At 42.3% G+C, this 13,576-nt stretch overlaps 1 protein-coding gene across 5 annotated transcripts in view; it reads right to left on the bottom strand.

Moving 5' to 3' along the window:
- Positions 1–12,236, bottom strand: part of Kiaa0195 (KIAA0195 ortholog) — a 48,172-nt gene extending 35,936 nt beyond the window's left edge. For 3 of the 5 annotated variants that reach the window (XM_013508623.1, XM_005412305.2, XM_013508624.1), the window contains exon 1: positions 12,107–12,236. The gene's annotated coding sequence lies outside the window, so the exon portion shown is untranslated. Of the gene's footprint in view, positions 1–7,705; positions 7,802–12,106 lie in introns of all 5 variants that reach the window. The other 2 variants (XM_013508622.1, XM_013508625.1) reach the window with 1 other exon arrangement.
- Positions 12,237–13,576: the final 1,340 nt, after the last annotated feature.

The raw sequence follows: 13,576 nt of genomic DNA, 5'->3' as shown, positions 1-13,576 counted from the left end.
ACATACATGCACCAACCCCCAATGCACCCAACTCCATAAAACAAACATTACTGGACATAAAATATCAGATTAACATCAACACAATTATAGTAGGAAATCTTATTATTACACTATCACAATTAGACAGAGCAATTAGACAAAAACTCAACATGTAAGAATTGAACTAAACCCTCAAAATGGACTTAATAGATACCTACAGTGTTCCACCCAAGAACAAAAGAATATAAATTCTCCTCAGCAGTACGTGGAACTTTCTCCAAAACAGATCACATACTAGCCCATAAAGTATTCTTAAGTAAGTGCAAAAGAATCAGAATTATTCCATGCATATTATCAAATCACAATGCAATGAAACTAGAAATCAATGGCAAAAGAAATCTTTCTTTTTCTTTTGGTCTTTTTCTTTGGTCTTTTTTTTTTTTTTGTCTTTTTGAGACAGGGCCTCACTATGCAGTTCAGGCTGGCCTTGAACTCACTTTGTAACCCAGGCCGGCCTCAACCTCACAGTGATCCTCTTGCCTCAGCCTCCTGACTGTTGGGATTACAGGGATGTGCCACCATGCCTGGCCCTACAGTCTTGAATAACCAATGAGTCCCAGAAGAAATAGTTCCTCAAATCAAATGACAATGCCAGTACAACATACCAGAACCTATGAGACACAATGAAAGCAGTCCTATAGCTGTGAATCCCTACCTCAGGAAAAGTGAGTCCAAATAAGTAACCTAATGATGCATCTCAAAGTCCTAAAAAAAAAAGAATAATCTAAATCCAAAGCTAGTACAGTGAAAAAAAGTATAAAGATCATAGAAGAAATTAATAAAATTGAGACTAAAAAAAAATACAAAGAATCAAAGAGTTGAAGAGCTAGTCTATTGAAAGAATAAACAAAATAGACAAGTGGCCAATAAACACATGAATAAATATTTAACATCTCTGGCCATTAGAGAAATGCAAATTAAAGCAACATAGATTCCACCTTATTCCAGAAAGAATGGCCTTCATGAAGAAATCAAATAATAACAAATGCCGGTAAGACTTCAGGGAGAAGGGAACATTGTTGGTAGGAATGCCAACTAGTACAACTACTATGGAAATCAGTACAGAGATTCCTCAACAAAACTAAAGCTAGAAATTCCATTTGATCCAGCTATTCCCCTTCTAGGTATCTTCTGAAAAGAGATAAAGACATCATATCACAGTGATACACACATACCCGCATTTATAACACCACAGTTCACAATAGCTAAATCTTGTAAGTGGTTTCTATGTCCATCAACAGATGAATGGATAAAGAAAATGTGGCATTTATACACAATGGAGTACTATCCTCCCATAACGATAAAATTGAGTCATTTAGGTACAAATTCCCTATGAGGAATGTAATCAATATGTATATCTAAACTGTACCAATAAACTTAATAATAAAAAATAAAATAAATTTGGAATCAGAGAACAAAAAGAAAAAATATATAAACTTGAGTCATTTGTAGGAAAATGGATCCACTTCAAGAGCATAACCTTACGGGAAATAATCAGACACACAAGCTCAAATATTCCATAGTTTCTCTTATATGAGAAACTCAAAGTATAAAGAGCACCCTTAAAATATATATAATAGGAGCCAGGCATGGTGGCACAGGCCTGTAATCCCAGCACTTGGGAGGCTGAGGCAGGAGGATCATTGCAAGTTCGAGACCAGCCTGAGCTACAAAGTGAGCTCTAGGCCAGCCTGAACTGCAGAGTGAGACCTTGTCTCAAAAAGACAATCAATCAATCAATCAATCAATCAATAAAAGGAAATAGGAAGATAGATTTTTTTGCAACTGTGTAGGGGACAAAGTGACGGGGGAAAGGGGAGGGAAAGGAATGAAAGGGTATGAAAAAAGAACTAGAATGTATTATATAATATATACATTTCAACTTCCCACAAGGAATATAATCATTATATACTATAAACATGTACTAATAAAAAACAAATATTAAAAAAAAAGAAAGATCAAAAACTAACAAAAGCCGGAGAGGCTGCTAGAAAAAAGAAACCCTTCTACTTTGTGGGTGGCAATAAAAACTAGTACAACTATTATGGAAATCAGTATTGGAGATTTCTCAAAAAACTAAATCTTAGCTGGGCCTGGTGGCACATGCCCACACTCAGGAGGCTGAGGCAGGAGGATCACTGTGAGTTTGAGGCCAGCCTGGGCTACTGTTATGGTTTGTGTCTGGGTGTCCCCCCAAAGCCTCATGTGGCCATGGGGCAGGCTTTTAGAGTTTGATTGATTATGGGCGTGAGAGCTCCACCCGCCCTGGGGTGGATAGTTTGCATATGTAAGGGAGAGAAAGAGGGTGCTTCTGGCCATTTCCTCCCTTGTGTGGGTGCTTGTTGCTTTGCTGTGTTCTGTCGCCATGAGCTGTAGCTCTCTGCCATATGCCAGTCTGCCTTGTAATCTGCCAAGTATGGACTGAGACCTCCACAAACTGTAAGCGAAATAAAACTTTCCTTCCTTAATTTTGGGCATCAGGTATTCTGTCTCAGCAACAAGAGAAAGGTAACCAAGACAGCTACATAGTGAATTCAAAGCCAGCCTGAACCATGCAGCAAGATCCTGTCTCAAAAACAAAAACTAAAACTGGAAATTCCATTTGACCCAGCTATTCACCTTGTAGGTATCTGCCAAAAAGAATTAAAGACTTCATATTACAATATACATGCGTACCCATATTTATAGCAGTACAACTAACTCATAATAGCTAAATCTTGAAAGCAGCCTATATATCCACCAACAGATTAATGGATTTTAAAATGTGGTATTTATACACAATGGAGTGCATAATGGAACTGTGTATACATAGCAGAGTACTATTCTACCGTGAAGAAAGATAAACTTGAGTCATCTGTAGGAAAATTGAGGTACCTTGATACCACAATGTTTAGTGAAAAAAAACAGACACACAAGCTTAAAGATCACATAATTTCTCTTATATGAGAAATTCAAAGTATAAGTAATTTTAAGAAAACAAAATAAAAGGCAGGCCGGGAATGGTGGTGCATGCCTGTAATCCCAGCACTTGGGAGGCTGAGGCAAGAGGATCGTTGTGAGTTTGAGACCAGCCTGGGCTACAAAGTGAGCTCAAGGCCAGCCTGAACTGCATAGTGAGACACTGTCTCAAAAAGACCAAAAATAAAAAAATAAAAAATAAAAGGAAGATAATAAGAAGCAGAAGCAGGGAGGTAGATCTTTTACAAATGGGAAGGAAATGTAGAGATGGGTAGATAAAAACAATTCAGAGATGGGGAGGTGGATAAAAAGAAAAGGGATGATGAAGAAAACATTTATCAAGTACCTACTATTGGTAACACTGCTAGGTATAGTTTGGGCTTGACATGTCTCCCAAACACCCATCTGTTCAAGGCTTGGCCACCAGCCTGTGGTACTACTGGGAGGTGCTGGAACCTTGAAGAGGTGAGGCCTAAAGGGCAGAAGTTAGGTCACTGAGACTGTGGCCTTGATGGGGAAATTGGGACCCTAGTCCCGGCCTGTCTTTCTGCTTCTCAACTACTATGAGGGGAGTGACCCATCATGTTCTTCTGCAATTGATGTACTATGCCACCACAAGCCTAAAGCTTGTAGCTAAGCAACCATGCACTGAAACTTCTAAAACTGTGAGCCAAAATAAACCTTTCCACCTTTTAAATTGATTACCTCAGGAATTTGTTATAGCTACAGAAAGCTATCTAACACACTAGACAATTGTGTAAACTTAATAAAGGAGTATAAGGAATGGTTCTGTTTTCAAAGTATAAGATAGAGTCTCTTCCCCAGAGGGATTTCTAATATAGCCAGTTTAGAACTGTTATGAAAAAAAGATAACTACAGTTCAAACTGGCATTGTAACAGTAAGCAGGAATGACAAACAACAGGTGCTTCAGGAGCGCTCACTGGGAGCTGTCGGGCCAGGGAAGGCCTGGAAGAAGTGAGGCACAACTGAGCTTCTGCGGGAGATGAGGGAGCGCAATCCAAGTAAGAACTGCAAGTCTCAATAAAGGCACCAAGGAAGAAAGGTATGTAACCTTTCTGAAAAATCATGATCTGTTTGGTGCAAGCAGATCTCTAAGCAAGGTCAAAGGTGAAAGCGACACAAAAATGCCCTCAAGTTTTCTGACTAGGTCCCAGGATTTTCAGAGAGCAGAGACTGGATCAAAGAGAAAAGGGAAAGAAATGATAGAAGAAAATTACAATAATCCTGGTTTCCAGCTGGAAAAGGCAGCAATAGGGGCTGGGGATTTAGCTCAGTGGCACAGCACCTGCCTGGCAAGTGCAAGGTCGTGAGTTCGATTCCTGGTACCAGAAAGAAAAAAAAAGAAAAGGCAGCAACAATAGTTATGAAATCAAAGGATGAATGCTTCCTACTCCCAAGCCCAGAAATGAAGTAAGAAAGAGCTAGGTGGGGGTCCAAGACTCCACCTAAGGGTGAGGTGGGGAGTTGGCTGTCCTTCTGTGCCCTGCTAACAGAATCTGCATTAGGACTTGCACACTAACCTGGCCCAAACCCTGGAAACACAATTTGGTGGATTTGTATTCAGTTGAATGGCTATGCCCAAAGCAAATTAATAGATATATCATTGCTAAACTGAAGGGAGGTTTTCCATAGCAAGCCACAGGGTGCTATCCTTTGGGGTATTCTAGTCAGTATTTTTATCAATGACTTGGGTGAGAAAACAGATGGTAATGCTAAGCACAGTCCTGGCTAGCATAAACTAGGAAAGGAGATCAAAGCCAAGATTCAAGCTGATCTCAGCAGACTAAAATGCTGAAATGAGGAGCCAAATCTAATAGGTTTGATTTAACAGGGAAAAATATTGGGCCCTGAGCCCACACTCAAGAACTACTGCACAAAATTACCATAAATGGCTCAGTTAAACGCAATTTCAATATAAGCGAGCACAGCCATCCAAAGTACATTCGCACTTAGGCTGAACTAACAGACAAGAGGGGTAAGTCTGATTTCTACACCTAGCAGAATATACCTGGAATGCTCTGGCCATTTGTGCATCACACATTTAAAGGTCACAAGCAAAGCTGAAAGGCTTCCAGAGAGCAGCAACCATGCTACAGAAACTACAACATGGAGGCGGGGGATACAGCTCAGCAGCACAAGTGCCTGCTTGGCATGCGCAAGGTCCTGAGTTCAATTCCCAGTATAAAAAAAAACCAAAAAGCTATGACATGGGAAATGGTTGAAAAAACTTAACATGCTTAGCCATTACCACAACAGCACACGAGGGGGCTATAGAGGCATAATGGCTACTAAAGGTAAGAAGGGACAGGCTTGTGGTAGCTGAGGCAGGAGGATGGCAAATTCAAGCCCAGTCTAGGCAACTTAGCATCTAAAAAAATAAAATAAACAAAAATAAGACAGGCATGGTGGCGCATGTCTGTAATCCCAACACTCCGGAGATTGAGCCAGAAGGATCACAAGTTCGAGGCCTGCGTGGGCTACATACTAAATTCAAGGCCCATCAGAACTACATAACTAAGGACTGGGGGATATAGCTCAGTGGCCTAAGTGCCTGCCTGGCAAGCACAAGGTCTTGAGTTCGATTCTCGGTACCCAAATAAATAAAAAAATAAATTTTTGGGACTGGGGATACAGCTCAGTGTCACAAGTGCCCGCCTGGCAAGCACAAGGTCCTCAGTTCGATTCCCAGTACCTAAAAAAAAAAAAAAACTACATAGTGAGACTGTCTTATAAAAAGAAAATTAAATTAAATTAAAAAATAAAAGGTCTAGAGATGTTGCTCATTGTGAAGGCCCTGGGTTCAATATTCAGTGCTACAAAAAAGAAACAGAAGAAGAGGGAGAACAGGAGGGGAAAAGAAGGAGAGGGAGAAAAAGAGGAAAAAAAGAAAAAGGGCCAGTCTCCCCAAAACAGGGACTAAAGGGACTAGAATCAGGGGGTGGAGGCTTATAAGAGTAGGACTAAATATGAGTGATATTTTTCTACATAATTAGAACTGTATGAAAAAAGTAGAACATGCTGGCCTGTGAGGCAGTAAGTTCCCTACCGCTGCAGGCAACCAAGCAGAGGCTGAGAAATAAGGAAGAAAATTAAAACATTAGGTAGACGACAGGGAAGACATGACTTTATATGGTGTCTTCTAACCCTATGAGACTACAAAAACAAGCAATACAGTAGCTTCTGTATATAAAAAAAAATGCCTGAGGTGGGTGTGGCAGCACACACCTGTAACCTCAGTGCTTAGGAAGTTGAGGCAGGATAATTATTGTGAGTTTGAGGCCAGACTGGGTTACATAGGGAGTTCAAGGCCAGCCTGAACTACATAGCAAAACTCTGTGTCAAAAAAACAAAAAACTCAAGTTCACTTATAAAAGACACTTAAATTATATTACCCTAAGAGGACAAAACTGGAAGATGTTTACCACCGGATTTCTAGGCCTATAAAGCTACAATAATCAAATCAGTGTGGTATTGACTTGATATCTGAGAGTCCAGAAATAGATCCAGACATTTGGACAATTGATTTTTGAGAAAAGTGCAAAGATAACTCAGCAGAGAAAGGAAAATCTTTTCAACAAATGGTGCCAGAACAATTAAATATTTAGATGCAAAAAAAAAAAAAAAAAAAGCTGGGGGTGGTGGTGCTTGCCTATAATCTCAGCACTCAGGAGGCTGAAGCAGAAGGATCAATGCAAGACTCCACTTCAAAAAAAAGGAGAGGAAGAAAAACAACTTGGAAATAAATCTCAAACCTCTCTCTCTATATATATATCTCATATATATATATATCTCCTATATATATATATATATAGGAATATATATTCCAATATATCTTGGAGATATAGATATATATAGAGAGATATACATAGATATATACACATACACACACACAGTCCACCAAAAGTATACACATTTCAGCAGTCAGCCACACTAATAAATGTCTAGAAGTTAACAGCCACCACTTTGAGCACCCCTTGTAATTGTAAAGGCCAAAGATAACTTGCATTAATCTCATGATGTCTCAATAAATTTAGGATTAAAATATTTATACCAGTTTTTCTTTTCCTGATGTATATATTTTTGGCAGATGTGTGTGTGTGTGTGTGTGTGTGTGTGTGTGTGTGTACTCAAAATGGATCATAGGCCTATAAAACTTTTAGAAGACACAGGATAAAAATCTTTGTGACCTTGGGTTACATTTCTTAGACTCACTTGGCCATGGGGACCCAGGCCTGTAATCTCCATACTTTGGGAGACTGAGGCAATGAAGATCACAAATTCAAGCCTAGGCTGAGCAACTTGATAAATTAACAAGACTCTGTCTCAAAATAAAAAATTTTAAAAGGGTTGGGGATGTAGCTCAGTGGGAAGGCCCTGCATTAAATCCCCAGTATCAAAAAAAAAAAAAAAAAAAGGCAACTTCTTACTTCCTGATATATATACGCAAAAGAATGAAACAGGGACTCAAAATCGTATTTATTCAGCCATGTTCACAGAGGCATTATTCACTCATTCACAATAGCTGAAAAGCTGAAGTGCTAATAGATACAAAGGATAAACGAAATACATCTCTACAATGGAATATAATTTTGTTTTAGAAAGGAAATTTTCACACGTGCTGTAACATGGATTAATCTTGAAGACATTATGCTAAGCAAAATAAGCCAGTCATAAAGGGACACATACTATACGGTGCCTCCTGTGAGGTTTCCAGGGGATTCAAAGTCATAGCCATGAAGCCGAGTGTGATGCCACACGCCTGTAGTCCCAGCACTCGGGAGGCTGAGGAAGGAGGATCATTGTGAGTTCGAGGCCAGCCTGGGTGACAAAGTGAGCTCGAGGCCAGCCTGAACTGTACAGCGAGACCCTGTCTCAAAAAGACAAAAAATAAAACAAACAAACAAAAAAACAAAATCAAAGACATGGAAAGTTGAGTGGTCGTGGGCCAAGGGAGGGGAAGCAAGGAAATGGGAACATACTGCTTAACAGGTACAGAGTTTCAGTTTGAGAAAAAGAGAAAGTTCTGGAGACCGATGGCAGCAAGATTGCATAATGATGAAGAGTTCTTAATGCTACCAAACTGGTTAAAATGGTAAATTTTATGGTATGCATACTTTATCGCACAGACCACTGGTCTCATTTTTGCAACAGCTCTGCCTAAGTTACCCAGCAATGGTCTCCCCTTGGGTACTCTGTCAGCCTAAGGGTGGGTTATGCACTCAGAGCCCACTTTGCAGTCTCTCCAGTACCCATCTTTCCAGCGTTCCCCGGGGGGTTTTCGTTCCCCTAGCATCACAAATATCTTTTTCAAGAGGATCCTGAAATTATGAAAACCTGGATCGCACAATTACACTAACATTTCTGGTTTCTCAAATGCCATTCTGAGCCCTGGAAGCTTCTCTTCCCTTGGGCTCGCTCCATCATCCCACTACTTCTGGCCTCTGAGCTAACAAATTCCAAAGCAATCAGTGTGGGATTTGCCAGCCTTAGGCAGCCATCTGGGTTGGGTTGAAATCTGGCCCTTCCCCTACTTGCTGGCCATGTGACCAAACTGTTTACTACTGTCTCAGCAGCCACAGGCCAAGCTGATTATTATACAGACTCTGATCACCAAACCACACATTCTGTCTGGCGGCTCCTTTGGGAAGAAAAACATTCCTGTTTCAGCCGCCAGACTAACCTTTAGTTCACCTGTGCTGCTGCAAACAAACCCAGGTCTGCTTGGAAACTACAGTTCATTTATTTATTTATTGGGGGGGGCGGTTCCAGTACCGGGAATCGAACTCACGACCTTGTGCTTGCCAGGCAGGCGCTGTGCCGCTGAGCTAAATCCCTAGCCCTAGAAACTACAGTTTAAACAATAGATTTTTAACTTTTTATTTTATTAAAATGAGTTTGCAGGACATCATGTTTACATTCACCTTAAACAGTATTTTTAAAGGAACCTATCTTTTCAATAACATTGAAAGCAACACTGACACAATAACAAGATGAAAAACAGACACTTGGACACCAGGAATGGCCTCCGAGGCCGTGTGTCTTGCCAGCCCGCACCACTATGGTAAGAGCTCATACCAGGTTGGGTTAAATAAAGCCTTGGGTAGAGGCAGCGTTTTATTACTGCTCCTTCCTCTCCATATAGAATCTGTTTCTGGAGCCCAGTTTAGGGAAAAAGTTACAGGAAGGAACCAAAGGACTGTGACCTTCATTGCTCATTAATTCTACAGGAGTTAAGATTTCCAAAAGGCTGATTCTCCACACTGGGAGCTGGCACTCCCTAGCAACTTCTCAAAATAGAAATGTGAAGTGCTTTCTGTTTTCTTCCATCTCACTGCCCAGCCCAGTCTCTCCTGCTCTAATCTCCTGAAGTTCAAACCAAGGGGCATGGTAGGGGTGAGTGGGAGAGAGGGTTCAGGGCCGTTAACTCTCAAATATTTGGAGGCTGGTTCTCAAGCAGATGCTTTGTGTTTAACTTCCCTGGTCCATACGCTACTCCAGGGTACCCATCAGTTCCTCTGACATAGAACCAGTGAGCAAGGAAGCTAGAGCTCACAGGGCAGCTGAAACAACACTACAGAGTGTTTGTGACCCTTATCTAAACACGCTGTCTCCTGCTCTGGAGTAACAAGAGTCTATGCTCCAATCTTTACAATCATTTCAAACTTCTTTTTATTTTATTTTATTTTTTTGGTACCGGGAATCAAACTCAGGACCTTGAGCTTGTCAGGCAGGTGCTTGTTGTGCTGCTATATCCCCAGCCCTCAAACTTCTTTTTAAACTACTTTGTGTGTGTGTGTGTGTGTGTGTGTGTGTGTGTGTGTGCAAGTAGGGATTGAAGATGCTACGCAAGTACTCTACCATTCAGCTACATCCCCACCTCTTTTTACCTTCCCCCCTGACTAGTGGAGTTTGAATCCAGTACCTTCACATTAAGCTACATCCTCAGCCCTTTATCTTTTCGTTTGAGATAGGGTCTCATTAAGTTGCAAAGCTGTCCAAACTAAGCTCAAACTTTTGATCCTCCTGCTACGACAATGCCATCCACAGGAGACAGAGAAGGCAATTAGTAGCTGGTATTATAGGTGTGCACCACCATGCCCAGTTTAAATTACCTCCGTAGGATACTAAGATCAGCTCGTCTTTCACCAAGAGTATCAACAAAAATACCACAGTGGTATTTCTTCTTCCTTCAGTGGGTCTGAATTTTTTTCTGCCTCAGTGCTGTTCTTGTACCCAACACATTCCCATTAGTGACATAGCTAATGACACTATCGTTGCCAAAAACCAAGGACAAGGCTCACCTTGCTCCTGAGTGCAAAACCACTGAAATAATTTATACCCCAAAATATAGAGAGACCACAATAAATATTAATGTAAGAAATCAACTGGGTGTGGGGCTGGATGCCAATCCCAGCTACTCAGGTGGCTGAGGCAGGAGGATCACAAGTCCTGGGGCCAGTCTGGACAACTCAGTGACACCCTGTCTAAAAAGAAATTTTGTTTGTTTGTTAGTTTTTGTTTTTGTTTTTCCCGGTACCGGGAATCGAACTCTCGACCTCACATTTGCCAGGCAGGCGCTGTGCCACTGAGCTAAATCCCCAGCCCCCTAAAAAGAAAATTTTAAAAGATCTGGAAAAGTGACTCAATGGCAGAGCTTGCCTAGCATGTGTGAGGTGAAGGAAGGAAGGAAGGAAGGATAGAAGGAAGGAAGAAATCAGCTGGTAGTTATTTAAAATTAATAAATTTTTAAAAATGCATTAAGAACCTAGTGAGTGCTCAACATTGTGCTAGGGATCCTACCCATAACCATACTATCCCCACACCATCCCATACCATCTCATTTAAGGCTCACAACAACCCTGGAGGTTCTATTTAATTTCCTCAGATCACACAAGGAAACAATTGGCTTTGGTGGGTGAGGAACTCAAGAATCTGGAGTTTACAATGCTAGTCTGGCTCCAGGTGGCCCTGCCCCTTTGCCTCTCCAGCTAGTTTTTACCTTTGTAAAATGAAAACGTTAAGGCTCTCCCCTCCCCACTTTTACTCTACCCGTCCATTCCACGGTAACACTTTCATCTCTCAAGAATACTCCTAGGAACTAATTTAACTACGTCACTAAAACTGAGCATGTTGGATAAAGCACAGGAAAACAGCACCCCATCCAATGCACAAAACCACACACCAGAAGGAAACCAACTCAGTATTCAATTCCCTTCTCTTTTTCCTCAAGAACCATAGAAAACTCAGAGGAAAGGGTGGGAGGGAGCAGCACGTGACCAAATCAATGAGCACGCCAAAGTGCAGCCCACGGTAACACACCAATGAATGGAGAGCTGGGCTTTGCTCGTGGCTGGCACTGGGCACCGGGCACGGGCTCACTCACACCGTGGCAAGCACGCTATTGTGAGAGCTGGGCTTTAGGGCGTGCGGTGCAGGAACGCAGGCTTACTTTATACAGAAATCGCTTTGTAGGGTGGCAAATACGGTGATCCTATGGCTGCCTCTGAGGAATTTTAAAACGGGCCTGGAAAGGGAAAGAGAAGAAGAAAAAGGGAAAGAAGAAAAAACACGCTTCCAACTGCAACATCACAGCTCAGAGCTGTGACCAGCCTCTCGCAACTCCATCGACAGGGGACAGGGGACGCGGTCAGCACGAGGGCCCCAGGCAGCAGAGGAAGGCACGAGGGGAAAACGAGGGTCTTTATCTGGGTTGAGGATGGGGACTCCCAGGCGACTATAAATGCCCCTGGCATCAGCGTCGAGGGCCTCTGGCCCTGGGCCCATCCACGGCAAAGCTAGGGTAGGAATTCTTTGTTGGAAAGACGCTTTATTTCTGATGAGGGACCCCGAAAGGAGACAAGCCAGGTCTGTGGGCGAGAACCTGCGGATGTAAGGGAAGGAAACGGCCAAGAGCTAAAGGTTACAACCAGACCTTTGACTCCCCTAAAGAAGGGGTCCGGTGAGGCCATTCTCTGGGTGCAGACGCCAGACTCCCCTCGCCTTAGCCAAGAATCCAGAGGACGCGGAAGGAGGAGCCCCACGCCCCCGTGCTCCCCACTTTCGAGCCACGGGCCTTCTCGTACTTACCCAGGCCCCGGGGCGCGTCTTCCTCGCCCGCATCCTCTCCCCTCCCAGCCCCCTCCTCACTTCACGTCCCCTCCTCCACGGGTTGCAGCCATGTCCATTACTGGCAAAATTGTAAGGGGGTTTGCCTCCCTTCCCGGACAACAAGGCTCCGCCCAATAATCTAAAGTTCCGAGCGCCTATTGGTGGAAGTCCGAGACAAGTGGAGATCTCTGGCTTCTTATTGGTTGTGTGGCACGCGAGGTTGTAGCTTTAACCGCCTGTCTGGGAGCCTGGCGGAATTTTGTGCCAAGTGATACCCGCAGGATCCTAGCCGCTGTTCCTTAGGCGTAATGGCCAGGCGCTTTCATCTCCCAAGGCCCTGACCCGAGGCAAGGGCAAGGCTGTCGCTCTGATTTGTTTTCCTTTGGCATTATCTTGAAGAGCTATCCTTTTTTCTTTCTTTTTTTTTTTTTTTACAATAACCCCTTTGCAGAGCACCAGGTCTCTCCTACTTTTTCTAAGCTATTTCCTTGTTGCTGGGAACAAATGCCTAGAGACAAATTGCTCAGAGACTTTAGAAAGAGTCTCTAGGGACTAATATTGCGTCCAAACCAAAGCTGCAGAGTCTAAGGCAATACTGCAGTTTCCTCCTCAGCTGAAAACTAAAAGGAAAAACAAGTTTTAAAAAATGGTTTCTAGATAATTAGAGAAATCGCCTGGGAAACCTCTCTTGGGAAAACAAAGCAAGCCTGTGTCTCTATTTACTTCTGTTTTCCCAGAGATCTAAGTCTGGAAGACTTGTTTTTAATAAATAAATCTGTTTATAAAATCAGAAAAGGGCCATGGCTGGCCCTGGGAAGGAAAAGCCCCTTCCCCCTATTAATGAATTTAATCATGTAATTAAAATTCCTCTTTTCTGACCAGAAAAAAGCAATTTTACTACCTAATCATGTGTTTAAATTAGTTCAACTGTTACCTAAAATCCCCATAGAATCATGTCATTTTCCTGCGTGTAAGTCTTCAGTTTATCTTTGCAAACAGATCTAAATCTCTCCACTTGATCTTCAAAACTCTTTATAAATTGACTCACATACATTTCTAGGCATAACTGCCCACAAGCCACACTACTGCCACTACATAAATTAACGACCATCCTTTAAATATGTCTGATACCTTCTCACCTCTGCTTCTTTGCCCAACATTTCTCTGTGCTTTCAAAGTTCTTATCAAACAATACAGGCAGCATTCAAATACATGCCTATCAAAAGGTGCTCCCTAAATGCTACCTCTATAAACACTTTCCCTGACTTACTCATTGACTTTCCGCATATAGTATTGTGCCTCCTCCTTTATGTCTCCATTACCTCCTTTATGAAAGTATGCTTTTAGGGGCTGGGGGTTTAGCTCAGCGGCAAAGCTCCTGCCTGGCAAGCGCAAAGTCGTGAGTTTGGTTCCCGGTACCGGAGAAAAACCAAAAAAAAAAAAGTATGC

Source organism: Chinchilla lanigera, unplaced genomic scaffold (genome assembly GCF_000276665.1).
Source record: "Chinchilla lanigera isolate Chin_1 unplaced genomic scaffold, ChiLan1.0 scaffold00152, whole genome shotgun sequence".
NCBI classification, from domain to species: domain Eukaryota; kingdom Metazoa; phylum Chordata; class Mammalia; order Rodentia; family Chinchillidae; genus Chinchilla; species Chinchilla lanigera.
Note: the sequence above shows the minus strand (reverse complement) of the source record. Positions and strands in the feature narration are given on the sequence as shown.